The sequence below is a fragment of the Chelmon rostratus genome, chromosome 23 (assembly GCF_017976325.1).
Source record: "Chelmon rostratus isolate fCheRos1 chromosome 23, fCheRos1.pri, whole genome shotgun sequence".
Classification (NCBI taxonomy): domain Eukaryota; kingdom Metazoa; phylum Chordata; class Actinopteri; order Chaetodontiformes; family Chaetodontidae; genus Chelmon; species Chelmon rostratus.
Window position 1 is genome coordinate 8,915,315 of NC_055680.1, and position 19,695 is coordinate 8,935,009.

At 45.7% G+C, this 19,695-nt stretch overlaps 1 protein-coding gene across 5 annotated transcripts in view; it reads right to left on the minus strand.

Annotated features, from left to right (window-relative positions):
- Positions 1 to 18,806, minus strand: part of LOC121626666 (receptor-type tyrosine-protein phosphatase delta-like) — a 130,592-nt gene extending 111,786 nt beyond the window's left edge. For all 5 annotated transcript variants that reach the window (XM_041965302.1, XM_041965299.1, XM_041965301.1 and 2 more), the window contains exon 1: positions 18,404 to 18,806. The gene's annotated coding sequence lies outside the window, so the exon portion shown is untranslated. The remainder of the gene's footprint in view (positions 1 to 18,403) is intronic.
- Positions 18,807 to 19,695: the final 889 nt, after the last annotated feature.

Consider the following 19,695-nt stretch of genomic DNA (forward strand, 5'->3'; position numbering starts at 1 on the left):
TCCTGACTGCTCATGCCCCGGATTTATCTCTGCTTCGGTTCCTTTCTTCGTGCAGGAAAACATGGACTGGAATCCTGTGGGTTTTGATATTTAAAATAAAATAATCCCAGCAGCTGGAGTTCAAGTGCTTATCCACCACTTCCACCATGCCAACGTCTGCTATATCTTGGGCGTTTTAACGATCTTCCAACAATTGCAGCGAGCGAGCCGTCTTTTAACATGAATCTTTGACGATGAGCGTCCATACTGCCGAAGCAAAATGTTTAACCCAACTTCACCAACTCTGCCACAAGGTTGAAAGAGATATCGTTTAAGAAAATGTCATTTGACTTTCACATTTTATATGATTTCATTATCCGCACTCTGCAGAACTGGCTTCCAGTTAACTTAATCACTGTGACACCCATTTCTCATAAATATGCAAATACAATACAGACATCTTGAGTACTTACAGAGCAAAAGGGACTTCAGGCAAAGGCTTGCTGAAGACCCTTTCCCAAATCTCATGTCAAATCTTCAGAAAACCTGCACGTTCTTTTTCAGTAATGATGAAGTTTCTGGGTTCCCACAGCAACATGTTTTGCCAAAACACAGCATGCTTGCTTGTCACAGTAAATTTAATCATAGAAAATGGGAGCACTCTGTGCTGCTCTCATCACTGCCACTTCTTTTGAGTGGTTTTGTTTCCACTGTGGTTAGAATCGAAGCAGATAGAGGGGAGGCACAACAAAGACAGACAACCATCCCCGCAATCTTAATGAAAATAATATCGTAAAAATGGCACAATGGAGGTCTGGTTATATAGCTCGAAAAATAATTTTACACTCAGGTCCTTTGTGTCCCTCGAGACAACTGGCAGTTGTAAAACAGTCCTCCACAGACTCAAAGGCGGCATGGGTTTGTGAGATGGAAGGGAAAAATAAAAGGGGCGTGAGGCAAGAGAAGGGGATTTGTAGGGGTATTAAGGCATTGCATGGCTGCTGGCTCGTGCCTTATCCCGCTGTACATTCCAGCGGTGTGCAAAACTTCACAGTCCTCAGCCAAGAGGAAAAAACTCTAGGTTTGGTCCATGTGCAACTGCTATCCCCCTTAAGGAGGAGCATCTCAATCCATTTTCTGTCAGCTGTCTTGTCTCGCCTCTGCTGTGTATCTGCTCGCGTTCCCGCTGATCTACTTAATCTCTGACAGGGGGGCAGAGCTTGTGGACTAACAGCTGGGAAATCTGTGCCCCCCTACTGCTCCTGCGCTCCTCCTCCCGCCACCCACTCTTTCTCCCTCTCGCTGCCCTACCAGGTCGGCCTACTGACGGCTAATAAAAGAAGCGGCCCTTGACTGTGAACAGCTGGGTTCCTGTGATCTAACTCGGCAAGTGGCTCGCTGGGGCTTTTTCTCCGTGAGCGGAACAGTAAAACACATAAGAATAGCACAAGAATGAGGGCGACAAATACAGTACACAAAGAGGATTGGGATAAATGGGAGGAAAAAGCGTATAAAAGCTGGAGCGTAAAAGAGAGAAAAGTGGGAGAACAGACATACAAGCATGGGGTGGTAAGCCAGAGGAAGGGAGCTCAGAGGCTGTCTTGTCCCTGGCTTTTCATGGCCTAACCAGCTAATCAATAGCACAGAGAAACACTATTTCAGCTGGCTCACTGAGCTCTCTCTACAGGAGAAATACTGAGAGTGCCAACTCAGTCTCTCTGTTTTTGTTTTTTTTTCCTCTCCCCACTGTGTGTGACAGCAGTATTTCTTTTAATATATTAAGGTGATGCACAGGAAGTGATGTATCTCGTGCTGTGGCGAGTGTGCACCTACGCAGGAACCTGAGATGGACGTTAGAGGGAACGCAGTGAGTGGGAGCTGAAGTATGTCATTGATGTTAACAAGCGAGAGCTCTACTGTTTATACAGCAGGGAACTGCAGTGTTTTAAGACTTTGGCAAATAGGGGAAGTGGGTTTAAAAGAATGAAATAATCAAAATGCTGACCATAAAAAGAGAGGCCAAAACGGCCATCTCATCTTACCATTAATAAAAACAAACAGAGAGAGAGCAGAGTGATTGCAGGAGGCTGTGAGGATTATTTTAGATATTGACCCCGCTTTGAAACTAAATTCTTCTGGTCCCACGAGACCGCTTTGATGCGTCTGTGGGAGCGTATCAGGAATGGATGAGGTCCTCCCCTCTCTCCTGCTGGCATTCCACTCTCGAGAGAGACGTGAGAGGGGCACGGTTACTCTAAAACAAGGACTCCAGACAGGGACATGGGTGGGGGCCGCGATGTGATGGAGGCTTAAAATGTGGCAGACCTAAATAGCTGCGCATATGACCCGCCGTGCCTGACCTACGCTCTCTTATCACACTGCTGTTCCATAGATATCTTTTCTAATTTTGCGTGTGTGTGTGGACAAGTATGTGTGTAGTGTGGAAGTTGGTGAGTATGAAAGACGACTCCAGATGCTCCCAGCTGGCTGTTGCCCAGTGAGGCTAATACACTTCTGCCTGCCTAATTGGAGCGCACACTCAGGCACACATGCACAGTCGACCCCTCCTCACCACTCATGTCCCGCTGATTCAATGGGTTTATGGTAGGAAGAACATATGCCCCCCCTGTGTTTTATACAGGACACACATGCAGACAGCTAAACAAACAACCAGGGGCTTAATTACCTCATAAGGGAGGCCAGGGGTGAGGGCTGCTGATGAGTCACAGGAGCATAATGTAAAAGGATGTGCGATGTAACATGGGGAGAATGCAACGCTCTGCTGTAAATGCAACCGATTCGCGGATTATGATTAAAGTGGTGACTCAGTCGCTAAAAACTATCCTGCAAAAATGATCTATCATTGAAATCCGTGTGGGAGTCAAACGAGCCCTCTTAATATCTCAGCTGCCTCATGCACACACACACACACACACACACACACACACACACACACAAACTCACAAGACCACTGACTTGCTGAAACACGGGGGGGTTCGTGTTGGTTTTCATAGACGGAAAGGAGCATGAGATTATTAGCTTCTAAGCTCGCAGTCCCTCAATGTACATTAAAGCTGATCAGCATATTTTTCTTGTCAGCTGGAAGACAAATTGCCTGAGGATGCCATGCAGACATATGTGTGTCTGGATGTGCTTGCCACACGCTGACCCTTTCTTTCGGCTGTTGAACAGCAACGGGGCACTCTAGTAGCAGCAGCAGCACTCCCTCACAACACATCGTGTCAGACATTTCCTGTCAGCCTGTCAACGCCGGGCTGTGTGTGGCAGCTTGTCCTTTTTTTTTTCCCCTCTGTACTTTTGTCTTGTTGGTGCGAACGCTTAAAACAGCAATAGAAGACAGCCCGTATCATCTGCAGGCAGAAATCAGCTTCGAGTTAAAACATAGTTAACACAATTATCTTTAAAAATCACTTGCACGTTTCCGTTAAAATAAATAATTCCGAAATAAACAAACCTTGCTGCTCAGACTTATTAGGGAAGATAGATTACAGATTACAAATTAGACACTGGCTACATCTACTATATAATATTGCATAGCAGAAGGAATCCAGATTAAGCAGGTGGCTTGTCAGTACTTGAACATCGGTTTGCAAGTCATGTCTGACCACAACGCAAGGTCTAAAAGGGTAAATGATAGCCTCAAAACAACACACACGGAAGCAGTGCCAAATGAGGACACAGAAGGAGGGGGAGGGAGGTTTGGGGCAGTGGAGAAACCCAGAAAGAGATCCCAAGGTCAGTGTTCTGGGGCCCGCTACAGACGAGGGAAGAGAGATGGCGTGGACAGATGTCAAAAGTGATAAGCGTCAGGCCTGACAAGCTCCAGCTTGGCTATCAGTTACTACTCCTAGCCTGGGGTCGGGCCGGTGCCAAGACAATGCCAACGCCTCTCTGTGACGATCAGCGCCTCCGGAGGTTGTGCAAAATGGCTGCCGCCATGCCAACGCATTATTACGAGTCACTGGCTCGGCAATTTTTTTTTCTCAAAGGAAGTGCCATCTGTGAGTGACAGCGGGGCCTCAGCCATTTATTTTGAATGCAGTAAACAAAGCTGCCATTTTTGCATTTGGAGGGCCTAGATGCTTGCATATTACCACCGGCAAGGCTGCTTGTTGTCACGAGAGATATTAAGCGCGGTGTGATGTATATCCTCTCTCCATCTCCATTTATCTAGTTGAATCCATGCTCTCTTATAAGCATCACTCAAGCAGCAGGACAAAATAAATCCTCATTTTCACATTTGAAAGCAGGGTGGACAAAAATCCAATACTCAGGAGAGTGCTTGGTCTTGCTTTAAGCGTAACAGCTCACGAGCAGAGAAGGGGGGCATTGGGAAATAAATCAATATCAGGCCATTTACTATCATATTCTGTGGTCATTGATGATCTGTCAAACCATTTATTTTAGAGTCTGAACGGCACACCAAAATCATTTTCCAAAGAACTTTCTCTACATCCAAAACAAATAATGAATAACTCGCAAATCGATACAGTGTGCTTTATTGAGCTCACATGCTTGACTTGAGTCTGGCACCTGGCCCAATTGCTTTTCATTTGCCAGATATCCTCTCCTCTCCCTCCTTTGTTCTGCTTTGTATCAGGCTAAATAATAACAAAAGGCGCAGACCTTGAATGGGGTGCATTTACAGTGTGTTTGGTATTAACAATGGAAGAAAAGCTATATCTTTTTTGGGGATAGCAAGGCTCCGTTGCACCCTGCCAGCTCCATTGAATCACATGTTTCCAGAAAAGACAAACAAACCCAATTTTAGCAAACTGATTTGACTGTTGAATACATAAAGGCTCAGCAGTGTGAATCAAAAACATCCGGCACCCTTGATCAGTGCCTCTCAAAGGGCCTTGGGTTTCTCAATGGGCTCAGCCTTGGCACTGCCGCATCGACCCGGGTCACACCCCGCTGTTCTACTGAGTGGGGCTGAATAAAATCATCGCAGTCAGACTGAGAGCTCGCCAGGGCAGGGTCAACTGCTCTGACCCCCACCGGGAGGCCAGGCCCCATCTTCCTGAAAAAACACAACCCAAAAAGCGCTTGTATCAGCAGGATGCTAACAGAATCACTGGAAGAGAGGTTCTGCTGAGAGGTTTTGACTGACGGGCACACTAGCATTTTGTGAAGTATTTGACAGGGACGCGAACCCAGCTCTTTGGGGAGGTCCACTTGGTTGCAAGCCAAATCAGTTAGCATGTGCTGCAGAATGTATATGAAATGGACCGCCTTGAAATAAATGCGGATAAAAGGAACACATCAAAAGGGGGTTGCAAAGTGAAGAGAAACAGCATGCCATCTAGTTTCTGCAGAAAAAGCTACAGCAATGAAGCCTCTTTCATTTCCTGCTTTGGTCTCACCTGCGTGCAACTGGGGCATTCCTGTCTGCCTCAGCATGAGCAAGCGGCTACCAATCTTCACTGACCCACTCAACTCAACCGTCCAAGGGGTCCCTCTTGGGTCACGGCCTCAGTGTCACATGCCAGTGGATGAGGAGGGCGTATTGATTGCCAATAAACTCATTAAGAACAAAGAGAAGGCCTTTCCGCACAGACACAACAATTTGTTACTGTCAAAACAAGAGCTTAGCAGTCGGATTGCTCTCACTGGTTCAGTTTACTCTTTTGCCCTTCTGAACTCATTGTTTTGCAAATGGGCTATGGCTCTGCGCCCTATCGCCGGTTTCAATATCAGCCAGCCCTCAGTATATCTAAACCTGGAGTTAGACAGTTAGGCGAATGTGCATAATGTAGTGGCTTAACAGTGAGGACAATTAAATGACGATAATTCTGATAGCACTGAAATTCTGGCAATGGTTTCTTCCTTTGGCCATTATGTTAAAGAATGAGCAATTGATAGCAACGTCATGCGCTATATCTGCTCCACTTGTGTTGTACATCTGCTTACCCTGATGTTTGCTGGCATCTGACCGTATCTGTTTCCATCCTATCTGCATATTATATTTAATATGACATTAAGCTTTCAAGGTTGTCAAATCTGGCCCATAACAATTAACATGCAATGTACTGCGGCTGTTTATATGAACATATGGGGTCGATACACTTCTTTTTCATCATTGCCCCTCCCCATAAGGTTTCTAAAATAACGCCAGCCTTTACCAGGACAGTTGACATCTTCTACATGGAAGTTCAAATTGCATTTGTGACCCGAGACAGCCATTTTGTATCTTCCTTTTGAACTGCTGGTTTGGGAATCCTGTTTGCTGTACTTGGGATGCAGGGAATTAAACTTCCTCAGCAGATCAATGATAAACTGTCAAGCCGTCGCCCCTTTGCACCCGCCATGACGACTCTGCTCTTCAGGCCCTGGAAAGGATGTGCCTGAAGATCGAGATACCAACTGAGGACGTAGATGACGACTGTTATCACGGCTCTGCCACTAATAAGATTGCCAGTGGCTTGTGTCCCGAGGCGTCCTGGTCTGCGTTATCACGCTTCGGGACAATCTAAATGAAATGGTGCTGGAAATATGGCGCCACTGTGACAGGGGTAAAAAAAAAAAGGGAAGAAATGTCATGGGCCATGGTGTCAGTGTGGTTAATCGAAAATAATGGCCAACAATTTATAGTTGCCATCCTGACCAGTGTTGGATGTACTGATGCAGGAGATCGAATTTTAATGTGTACATTCCATCACTTCATACAGGCTACTGATGTTTAGGGCCCTGGCTAAACAGCACACAAATCTATGGGTGGAGGTTATCATAGAGCAGTAATAAACTGGTAAACACTCTAAAAACAGACTTTGGGTTTGCGCATGTGTGTGTGTGCCAGCATGTTACAGAACCTGGTTCAACACAAGGGTGGTTTGATAGTCGTCTTATTTCCACCTGCGGCCATTGTAATATATAAACTCAAAAGGGAGAGGGAGGAGGTAAGCTCAAGGGATATGCAAATGAAGGCCACCTGCTGTCTTTTTAAGACCACAGGGAACCGTGAGACCCATCAGAATTTTTCCTCATATGACAAGAGTCCATCTAATCTCCCTTCCCCACCACTTCTTCTAACTGTGCTCCCCTGGTGTGAAACACTTCAAATGGATCCTGGGAAAAAACGCATCCAGATGCTGTACGGTCCCATGGTGCTTAGTTATGCAGCGCTGGTTTGTGCTGTCATTTCAGCTGGAATGATCAAAATAACGACAGTGTTTGTCAGCCTTTTGTAAAGAACAGATCTTTGCATTACCAATACTTTTTATAGGTTAAGTGCATGCAAATAATTCATCTACTGCAGTTGCAAAGCTGATGCAAATCTTTGCAAAACAGGCCAAACTGCAACCAAGTGAGCATCACTGATACCCCTTCCAGATCAGCACAGTGCCGCGGGCTAAACCTGCATTGGATGTCAATCTAAATGGGTCAGCACAGCACCTGACCTCGCTTGGTAACCCAGGCAACAGTTTTGGCAGTTTCACTAAAGTTGTTGTAAGGTTGTGGAAGAAATGACAAAGCTGAATTCTTGCTGTAATTGAACTTTTAATTACATTAATAGAAATTAGGTGACCAAAAATATTTCTCACATACTGCTAACAAAGCACCATACGTCCATTTGTGTGCTGATATATAGGAAAGAAAAAGTGTTTTTTGTAAAGGGGAGGAGGTCGATGACACTTTCTGTTGCAATCTATGCTGTTAGCTGATGACAGCAGCACTTAGCCAAGACACTGCAGAGCCTTTTGCTTTTCATGACAACCTGGAAGGGAACAGTGGCAGACAAGTGTTGGATGTGGGAGATGGCAAGCGGCTGGATTTTCTTAATGGTCTGTGGGAACCGGTGTCACAGGCCATGCTAAGAGTCACACACAGCAGAAGTGGGCACAGCATAGCTTGACTAATCAGGAAAGGAGCTTGCTATGAATGTTCTTAAAAAGAGCTTCTGATCAGCAGGTCTGCACTGAATAGATCAGCTGTGACTCATGCTCCTCAGTGTTAACTCACTCATTAAGCTCAGACTGTATTGTCAGTTCCTTCGGCTCAGAGCACAAACACTAAATAACCTCCTATAGGGCACGAGAGGCAGAAATCAGCTGCATACAATTTTCCTTTGACACCGAGTCATTTTCCGCGTTTCACTCCTGACGTCAGAGCTCTTAATGAAGACAGCGTAGCTCACCGCTGCCGAGTTCTGCACAGCCAGTTGAAAGATTTTATTTCACTGCTTCCACAGCTTGCCTTATTTCACTATGGCTTAATGAGAGTCGTTTGGAATAATAGGCTTCCATTGAACGGAGGCATCTGCATCCACACAGCTCTAAACGAGTGAGCTAATTTCCAAAGATAATCACCTCTCCTGCTGTGTTTTTATGCAGAGATGCAGTAGATTTTTAGCCTCGAATTTAATGAAGTCAAAAATTACCTCCAATCCGCCGGTAAGGTCTACGGAAGCTGAAAGTGTCACTAATATTTGCCTTTAAATCATGAAAGAAAGGGTGTTATTTTCCCAAACATGGCAGTTTATGAAATGCCTCATGTCACTCTGCAGGAAAAATTTGTATATTAAAATCTGGGATATTATATTAGATTTTATATGGAACAAAAATGGAAAAAAGTTGTTGTTTTTCTTTTATTACCAGTGCCTAACTAACAGTTATTTAGCTAACAGTTGGCTCGTTTTGACACCTCAGCCTGTCATTTAGTGTCCGTTAGCATGACTAAAATATGGACAAATTTAAATAAACTGTACGTTTTTCTCGTCAAATCGCTCAGTAAGTTTCCGGTTTCTTCAAGTTAAATGAAAACGTCCCTCAGTTCTGCTTCCGGCATGGAGGGCCTGCTGAGGGCAGCCATCAGATCCATTAGCTCAGCACATTATCATCAAAACTTCCTGACTGCAAAGAAATCCTTGGCTTTACTGACTGCTTGAAGTGTGCCTCGATCTGTGCTACAGAGAAAATTTGACTATCCCGACTGAAGCACTTCATGCTGCTGTAGACATAAAAAGAACTACAAACGCTTTTTGCATGTTTCCAAGAGCAAACAAGTGAGATTTCTTAGGATGCCTGGGTAATGAAGTCCACTGGGACATTCAGAGACACAATTAAAGGATGTGAGCTCTCTTTTTTTTTTTCTTCACCGTCTCTTCTGTCTTCCCCTTTCTTCCTCTCCGCTCTCTCTTGTCTGCCCTGTGTGTGTGTGTGTGTGTGTGTGTGTGTGTGTGTGTGTGTGTGTGTGTGTGTGTGTGTGTGAGTGTGTGTGAGAGAGAGAGAGAGAGGGCACTGTCACTGATGACACAGAAGCTGTGGCGTCATGCAGTCACTGCAGATGGCAGATATGAAAAAAAAAGGGACAGGAAGGGAGGAATCGCTTACAAACGGTGTAGGCCATTTTGACAGAGAAACCCTGGCTTGTCTGAACAAATAGGAAAGGTCACAAACTGTGACAATGTAGTAATGTCCCATTCACTGAACTACACTCTCCTTTATTTAACTTCCCACTTAAACGCCAACGAAACTTGTCTTAAAAAAAAAATGTCATGCCCTTTTAGTTCTGTAAAGGTTGCACGAGAGGCAGCCACAAGCAAGGGAGACTGAGCTTGTTTATCCCATTCACTGTGTATTTATGCAGTTGGGCGACAGAGGAGCTGTCAGTAATTTGGCAACATTTACAGCACTTTCCCCCTCGTGGCTCTGCTGGAGTGGCCGTCACAAAAATGTATAGGATATGAAAGAAGCTGCAGCAGAGGTTAATCCCCCGGTGCAGCGTTATGCGGGCTGGCAGTCCGAGCGGAGGAGCAAGACAACAATATGGCCAGCAGCTAGCACAGGACATCCTCCTCACAGCTTTGTGTTTAGCTTTATCACAATAGACGGTCGGGAAGGTTTCCAAATAACGGCAGAGGGTGGGAAGACAGGAGAGAGAGCAGAAGGAGGGGGAAGGAAGGGATCGCATTGTAATGTGTTTTCAGACCTACCAAACGAACCTTTCTATAGGCTGTGACACAAAGAGCCGAGTACTGTAAAACACACACACACACTCTTCTCGGGCTGTCACAGGAATGAATGTCAGCTACGGCAGAAGGAAAATCCATTTGCAATATTTAAAGCTTGAGGGGTGATGGTCGGCGTCGACGGCTAAGTCGCCATCCGTCCACATTCATTTTTTAAAATGCATATTGGCTTTCTTTCTGACTTAATACTTTAATGACTGCAGTTGACACCATTTTTTCCTCTGCACCTGGGGCAAGCCATCAAATATGGATGACACTTAAAGTTAGCCATTTCACAGCAAGTCTAAATGTTTTAGCTACAGCCACAGTGGTAGTTTCACTGTTTCCATCAAAATATGAATTTGTGTGTCCAAATTACTTTATCGATATATTAGTCCATAGATGTCTCTTCGTCTTGTTGCCTTGACTCTATTTTTCGCACCGATGCTCCTGCTAATCATGTGTTAAATGCGTGTGTGTGTGTGTCTGTCATCATCCCCTTCTCTCTCATCCCCTCACAACTCCACAGTCTCTGCAAACTCATACCTGCGCTGTACGTGGTCACAGATGTCCAGCATCTTGTCATCCCATTTTAAAGCTAACCCCATATTAACCTTTGCCAGCTAAGGGTCTTGATCTCAGGCTTATTTGTCCTCTTACATCATGTAACCCAAGTAGCGTGTTGTGTTAAACTCTCACTGATCGGAAAAAAGAGAAGGCCGTACGCACGCATTCCAGCTCCCACGTACAAACTCTCCCTCTCGCGCACAAAAGGCACGATGGTGTCCGGTTACGGCGACGCCGAAACTCTCCTGGAATGTTTCTTTAGGGTAGATGGACGAGAGAACACATGCAAGGACAAGGTAGGGGTAGGTGGAGGATTAAGTGAGGCGGCTTGGGTTACGCTGCCCCACACCTGACATGGACTTCCCTTGAACAGCGTGAGAAATTCAGCGGAAAATCTTTGAATTAAAGGTCACGGAAATTCTAGTTTACTTTACCCTGTAGGTTTTGGGGATTTCACGGGTGGCTGATGGTATTCTTGAAGTTTGCACCTGTAGAATCCGTATGTGGCCGTATGTGTGTCATTGAAAACACTTGTCAATGAATGGAATGGCATCATGTGGTTTAGAGTGGTTCTGGACTGTGGTACTTTAACTGTGACTGTAACTCTCAGGACTCCATGACTCGATAGGCCCGTTTGCTCGTCACATGGCCAACTTCATGCCTTTGCAAATATCAACATTAAATTATTATGATGTAGATCTGCACTATGTGTGGGGTCATAAATAACTTGGTGACTTCATGGGCTTTGGTATGCGTAGCTCATTTATGCCGTCTATAACTCTGAGCTATTTGTGGTATCTTGAGCCATTCTGCATGAACTTCATTTCAGAGTAACCCAAGTCTGCTAAATAGCTCTGCCTAAAACTGCCTTTCTATGTTTAACTGTTGCCATCTCATCTCCCTGTGGATTTGCGTATACACGGGTCCAAATATAGTTAATTGCTAAATGGGTGCATGGGGCAGAGAAAGTTAGTGGATACTGACGCCTCATTGCCTTATTTGATGATTTTGTGACTGGTGCCAGGCTAGTATACTTCTAATGTTTGGATGCTCAGTGTAATTGAGTAGGACTGTTGGGAAATGCAGGTTTTTAAAAGGCTGCCACAGCAGCTCCTGGTACCTAAGGAAATTTAAACAGCAGTATTATTCTATAAATACACTGATGGGGTCATGTGCACCATAGTTTTCTAGCCTGACTAAATATAAACAAGTCCTGTCTGCGCAGTGTTATCTGTACCAGTGTGATGCAACTCTCCGAAACCCCTCTGAAATAGTTCCTAAAATATACATGAAAAGGGAACGGAAAGATATACCCGTTCTTCTATGTCGGCCGTTTGAAGACGCAAGCACAACCTTCATCTGTCATCCATAAAATATCACAACGAGCAAAGAGATAAAGGCAGGAAGGAAGAAGGGAAGAAACACTGAATGAGAAAGACAAAGAAGACTTGTGCATCGGATGGAGTTGTCAGCATTGCTAGCACCGCTGAAGCGTATGAGCAGCGTTCCTTTTCTAGTGTGATGGGGGGAAAAATGACAAAATGCCTGAAAAGTTTCGTTTCAGGTCTTGGCAGGTTTGAAATAGGCAGGACAAGGAAACACTGCAACTCACATTAATGTCTAATACTCGCTCATTTTTTTTCCCACACAGAGCCTTGTATTCCCCCTGGGCTACCATTTGCTTTGCAAAATGCATGCATGAAATTCTTGAGACCAGCCTCCCCGCGAGAGTCTAAATAATAGATTACCAACACAGCATCCAGCCTGCTCCATAACTTCAGCCCCAACTGTCTGGCCTCATTAGCGAGCGAAGTGTAAAAGATAGCCAGCTGCTTGCCCAGGTGACGGCGCTCAGCTCTGGCCTTTGGCAGTAGTGGCCCACCCTAAAGAGAATATACGGCGCCTCGCTCTGTGCAATTCATCTTGTAATCCGCCTTAAAGCTGCTAAGCTTCCGTTGATGGCAAATGAATGGAGACCAATGGCAGGGAAGATGGAGACAGAGGGGTGAAAGTTTCAGTGAGAGGCACAGGGTGGGAAGAAAAGCACCAAAATGTGGTGGATTCATCTGGGAGGAACGGCAGAGGGAAAGGCGTTTGGTTTGGGCCGTCTGGTCAGAACCAGAGGTGACCTAAGCCATTTTCATCTACTGATTGCCCCCCTTTCTCCCTCCTTCCGCCCCTCCCTCCATCTCTTTTCACTCTCTCCTCTGTTGCTCTATCTCTCTCGCCCTCTCTCCCCATGTCTGCTTCCAAATGGCAGTCATTATACCGGACATGAAAAGTCATTTTAGTTCCGCCTGGCTTCTTCAAAGCAGCGAGCTATAATTGCAGATTGAGCAGAGAGAGAATGCCGGGGTTACACAGAATTTAAACATTGACTCCTAACCTTGCAGTGATGCAGGAATGTAAATTGGAATTCAAAAAATGTGGAGGATAAATGAAAAATAAAGAACAGATTTTTACACATTGGTGATGTTAACCAGTCAAAAATTCCCTGTCTTTTTTGTTTTTTTGTTGGAAACCATTTCTCACTTTGCTTGCGATCCACCAATGTTCGAGTATCTCTCTGTGGACATGTGGGTGCCAGACGCTGTGAGCGGACTGGAGGCACTGGATCCCATTACAACACGTGTCACTTCAAGAATTATGGCACAAATTGGGGAAAGACTTCCAAATTATGAAAAATCCATCCACTATTAAATGCATTCCTCATTCGTGAAATTGCTATGTGGCAATGTCACAACACTTTTTAATGGAATTTTCTCCTCGTTGCCAATTCCACTGGGAGTGGAAAAGCAAATGGCCAACAAATACAAATCTCAGTCACCTTTGTTCTGAAGCTTAATTTTAGATAAAAGTTCGGGTCTATTTTGTGCAAATAATTTCATGCCAAGCTGCTGCAGCAACAAACACTATGTTTTGTCTGTTCTTCGGATTAGTTATATCAGTTTTAAACAGTCTTTCGCACTCTTTCTGTGCGTCTCTGCTCATTTTTGCCATGTGTGTACATTCAAGAGTGTTTGCGAGCTTGCGTGTGTTACAAATTCAGCCCCGAAGCTGTTTACAGTCCTCAGGGTCATACATACGGTGCTCTTTCCCAGTTTACAAGCTAGCCACCAGTCTGAGCTGAGCAGCCCTCCCTTGCACTTATCTCTTGCAACCTTCTATTTGGCACAGCAGGTAGCGTAATTGTTCTTGGAAAGAGCCTATCAACTAAAGGCTCCATTTTTGACTTCTCGTCGCAAAGACCTTTATCATAACACCCCATTTCTGCCCGGCTCCAGGCTCTAAACACAGAGTGCCTCTGAACAAAAAGTGTTTCAGCTAAGTCATTCCCTTTTGATGGAGGGCGGAGGGGAAGGTGGGGGAGTGAGAGGGGAGCTGGATAGATGGAGAATATAGGCTGGAAAATACATCTCCCGCACGAGGCCTTCCATGCCGTCCACTCTCCACTCACCCCAGCACGTGAAACACAACCCCCACTCGCTCTCTTGCGAGCAGAAACAAATTCTAAAACTGTCATACTTTAATTGAAATTCCATCACTTGTGTGGCTGCTATTGTGGAATAATTTGATAAAGCTGTGTGACATGAATGCGCAGAGCCGACCGCCACTTCTATTTCTTCCCCCAGCTTTTATTTCCTCATTCCGCCGGTTATTCAAATGAACCTCGGTGGATTCTGCTCTCAGCCTTTCCAAAAATTAAGATAAGAGAAAATGAGACAATGGGAAGGGCATAAAAAAAGAAATAATGTTTTGGGTTGCAACACAATCAGGCTGAAGTCTTTAAAAAATATCACCCAGCCACCTTTTTTGAACCCCTCACTTTCATTCTTGCAGTAGCTGAAAGCAGACTGTTTCCCTCGCAGTCTTTAGTATTCTTCTAATTAGTCCTGACTCTGTCAAAGCGCTAATACTGACAGGCTGTCAGTGGCTAGATGTGGGGGATGATCCAAAATGGAGGTCAAGGGCAGAATTCAAATCCTCTGCCAGTGCCACTGACCCTGATCCAAATCCACGCAAGCACACTCCCTCCTCCCCCTCTGTGTCTTCACAACTGGCTACAGGCGTTTGGCATCCATCATATCTCCTGAAACCCAATCTGCAAGCAAAGGACAGCTGCGGCGGAAAGGCAGCCCTCCTTGTTTCTGACACATCGGAGCTCCCCCCCGTACGCGATGCCTGGAGGCAGAGCCTGGAGGCGAAGCACTCCGCGCTGCACCCGGCGCCGAGTTGAACCATGTTGGAAGTGACACTGTGCTTTGTGCGTGAGAGCACAGACGGCTAAATTTCACTGAGGGACATACATGTAGCGAAATCGGGATGGAAAAGGCACGAGGCTTTCTTTTTTTGGTTTGGTTTGATGACGCGCATCAGAGGCAGAAAGGCAGGTGAATATCAGAAAGGGCAGCAAGAAAACGAGAAACAAAAAGAGAAAATGAGAGTAAATAGGAAAGAACAAGCTCAGCTGTAGCCCTGTGCTCCCTCCACTGCCAAATAATATTTACGCCTCAGCTTTCTGCCCTGACAGGGTGATGGACAGTAGAGGTGATTTTTGCCTGGGCGTGAAAATAGGCTTCTTATTATTCCAACCCAGTGGCAACTTGAATATCAATAAAAACTGCCAGCGTTCCCCTATGTGTAAAACCAATGCCCCGTAGCGGTGGTTTTTATCAAGCAACCCACCCTTGACGCTAGTTATGCAGTACTAGAGGTTACAGGAGGAAATGCTTGCCAAGTAAATAAGTGAGTGAAGCGATTGAATAGAGGGGAAAAACACAGCGGGACCGGGGCCAAAGTGAACCAAGGGTAAAGTCATGATCACTTCATTATGCTGGAGTGCAGCTCAGTGTTGTGCGAAATCAAACTGCTTTCTCATTTGTCACAATGCATCAAGCCCGGCCTCTCTGAAGTGGGCTTGCAGTCGGCTGGAGGCCCCTGACGCACAGGCGCACGCACCGGTTGATGCACACGAGGAACGCGAACTGCAAGATGCACAAAATGCTCGCGCACACGCACGCACACGGCGCACTGCTCACATGCCAACACTGATACGACACATGGGCACACACCTCGCTACCCTCCTGCCTCCTTTTTCCTAAGATATGACCTCTACCAGTCAAACTTCCCCTGCATCCGCCAACCACCCACCCTGCCAGCTAGCCAGCCGGCCTGCCAGTCAGTGGGTAGTTGTTAAGGGCCGTTGCTGGCGCAAAATAAGCTAGAATACACCCACTGGATTACAGAGGGCAGGCAGCGAGGGGGGTGATTGCTAACAGACCTATTGGCACTCCATCTCCTCCAGTTCCAACACCGCGGCGCCTGATAATTGTGGCCTCTGTGTTTACGTATCCATTTTTGTAATGTAAGTGTTGATTTCTCATTCCACACTTGTAATGGGGGCCCTGGCCTTGGAATTCCTGAAGTAGTGTTCACACACAGGCATAGTCACACACGTACGTACACACTGATAGGAAAAAAAAACAAAACTTTTTTCTCAGTCCTTTTTTTTTGGTCTGCTCTTGAAAATAAACCAGTGAGTCAGAGCTACTTGGCTGTGCTAAGACAATAGGACCGTGAGGTGCAGGCACACTTGTTTTTAAGAGCGCTCGGCTTCGTGCCAAAGAGAAAGAAACGCAGAAAACTCCCGTAGTCCTTCAAGAGGCCTCCGTTACATTAATCGCGCTGCTGTGAGTGTGCTAACACCAATGAGCTGAACACTTAACCTGCAAATGTAGGGGCACTTAAAAACACCTCGCCAGGTGAGCGTATATCCGTGAAATAAAACAACAACAAAAAGGACATCTGAAGACACGGATGACTTCTCTCTCTCACGTTCATTCTTGAAAATACCCTGCTGTCCCTTCTGGACACCGGCGAAACTGTGGGATCTGATCCCAGAATGTGTTTCAGGCACCAAAAACAGGAGAAGAGATCATCAGGGCAGCAGAAATGGCCTCTCTCTCACAAAACCCTTAAATCATTTTTCAGTTTAATGGCGTGCATGTGATGAACTGTTTGTATCCTTCACACACGCACACACACACACAGAAGCTTGCCCCACTCCTTTCCTTTCCTTTACACTTTTTTACAATTTGCATCCAGATTTTTCCCCAAAAAATATGTTGGAGGGTGGAAAAAAAACACCGGGTGATGCTGGGGGTTTGAGAGAAGATGGCCGCGTCAGTGTCGCTTTTTCACAGCCGAGACACTTTGCTCCACTCAGCGACTTCGGGTGGCAGCAGTTTAAGCGAGCACCACCTTGGTGCACGTCCTTTTTGTCTCCTCTTTTGAGCGCTGCCGTCGCAACAGCGAAATTGGAAATCGAACGTGTGGTGACAGCGTTAATTGCGCTGTGTCAAAATTGGGCAAGTGCTAATTGTCTGAGCTGGGAACTGTAAAACACGCAGGACAGTGGAGGTGCTGGGCTGAGCTCTCCCACCGTGCTTGCTGACGATACACTGGGAATTGCTTGAGCAAACACACATGCACGCTAATTTGCCCGCAAAAACACACGCACACACACTCACACACTAGCTTGCCCTTCAAACAGCTCAGTAGCCTACTCCACCTTCGATCACTGCCTTTTCATTCAGCTTACACAGCAATATATTACAATAATCCTCTTTTTAGTGCTCCACATGCATAATGTTTGTTTTTGTTTTTTTACATCTGAATGCCTTCTAACATGAATTGCAGCTTGCAAATTCTTAATTTTCAGCAAGCTGATGGATTATTTTGTGAGCTTTTGACACCACAAGGTCTGTTTATGTTATAATGTAAAATCTGGGGATAGTAGAAGGTGCCTTGGCATAGTCTTCAAAATCTTCCCGGCTTTTAGCCCCTCTCGACTGCATTCCTCTCCCTGACTGGGGAGAATGAGTCCCCTAGTGGCCCAACTGGCACACTGAGCACAGGTGGTGCGCACAGCTCTGCTGGAAATAAAGCTTCACTTTCACCTGATTGACAGAGCGGTTGCGTGACTGACTAACTCTCTGCCTGCCTTACTGATATCAGCTGCTTTCTTTCTTTCTTTCTTTTTTTTTAACCAAACACGTGAGCTGTTTAAAAAGCACAGTCAACTTTTAAAACCCGCGATAATAATAAAAAGAAAGAAAGAAAAAAAAGCCTTCTAAAAATAAGACAAATGAGATGTGGGATCTCTGGAGAGTTGCAGGAATGCGCTTTGAAAATTCTTCACAATAGATTCGCAGGGAAAGGCTTCCACAACTCCAAAAGGCTGCGCTAAATGGACTGTATTTACATGACAGCGCCACAGCTTAAAGGGAGCTTAAAATAACATGTTGGAGCTGGTCGCTTTTTTGCGCTTTTTTATGACAAACCAACTGCAGCCAACCACCCTACTCAAAACGCAATATTTAGGCATTATTATCATTTATTTCTTACAATGTGCGGTGAGGATTTATGGACAATTAGACCGCTTTTAACACTGGTCACCTCCCCAAACCTCCACACAAACGCCACACCACGGCAGAAGCACTCCACCTGCACATTCAACGAGGTACCTTATGTCCAGGTACATATTCAAAATAGAAATTAAAGCAGCTAATGAAGGCATTTCACGCCGGGTTACTTCCTGCAGTGTGGCTCGGGGAGCGCTACTGTATCTCCAGGACTGCGCGCGGGCACAATAATAAACTATGCGTAAAAACAATATTGAGGCGTAAACACAGCGGCACCTGAACACGCCAGCCAACACACACACACACACACACACACACACACACATTAGGAGAATATGACTGCTTTCAGCTAGTATGTTTGAACCAACTTCACTCGGCTCCGCACACCTGAAATCACTGCGGCAGCGACTTCAGCCCCGACCGTCACAACCTCCAAACTCACAGGCTCGCCAAACACTCTTACCTTATCACCATGTTGCGGCCAGTTTCAAACTCAGTCTCTCCTCCTTTCTTTTCTTTTCTAAGCTGCAGAAAGAGAAGTCGAGAGTTTTTTTTTTTCTCGCGTGTTACATCCAGTAATGACAGTCGAGTCCTATAACGTGGAGGAAAGAAATCCGTCCTCAGGTTCTTCCTCTTCCCCGCCTCCTCCTCCAGGTTGCTTCGCTCTTATTTCGCGTCTTTCCTCGAGTTGTCCGTCATCAGCGCGTGAGCGATCTGCATGCGACGGGACGAAAAGCGCGCACGTGGAGCGCGTGTTCTGTGTATTCTCTGGGTCCGGGTCTGCCTGTGCTGCGCTCGTCAGATCTTCATTGAATTGAACGTGGCGAGACTGTGGTTGTGTTTGAAGAGTGCGGTGTGGCTGGGACACACAGCCCCCTCTCTCTCCCTCCCTCCCTCCCTCTCTCTCTCTCTCTCTCTCTCTCTCTCTCTCTGTCTCTCCCTCTCTTTTTCTCTCCTTCTCTCACTCTCTCTGTGTCTCTCAATCAGTCAGTCAGTCAGTCTGTCTCTTTTCTCTCTCTTTGCCGAGACCCGAGCACGGACTAAAACCTCAGGCAGAGAGAGAGAGAGAGAGAGAGAGAGAGAGAGAGAGAGAGAGAGAGAGAGAGAGGTGGAGGAGGGGTGACGTCACTCAGCGAGGTCCCACTTTCCCAACTCTCTTGGACCCCCCCCTCTCCAGTCCAGTCCACTGCAGGAATGTGCACTTGGACATGGCTATTTTAGTGAGAAGATTTGTGTTAAAGAGCTGTGGGAGTGTGTGTCTGTGGGTGTGTGCGTGGGTGAGTGTTTGGGTGTGTGTCTGCTAGTTATTCTGTAGCTTCAACTATGATATCATATCGAAGGGGAGGTAAACACACACTGTATGTCAGTGATCCAGCCAATGGTGTGTTATGAAACAAGTTTTAATAAGCATGAATGAAAATGTGGAGAGGAGTACAAATTTGTGTAAAATATACTGAAAACATGAAGTGAAATATAGCCTATAAAATTCTCACTTTTTGTCAGTTTTGCATTATTTGGCTATAAATTGTACTCTCGTACAATCACTGCTGATGTTTTAACATGCGAGCAGCGTCTCTTCTTTTCATACTCTTGTTTTTACTGTTGAGCTGTTCGCTGGATAAAAATGCACCATATTTGATATGCTTATTACAGGTTTTTAACAGTCCACCGCGTGGGGCTCTGCTGGCAGACATGAAATATAATATTCATAATTATGTTTTCATTCATGTATAATCACATGAAAATATGGATTTT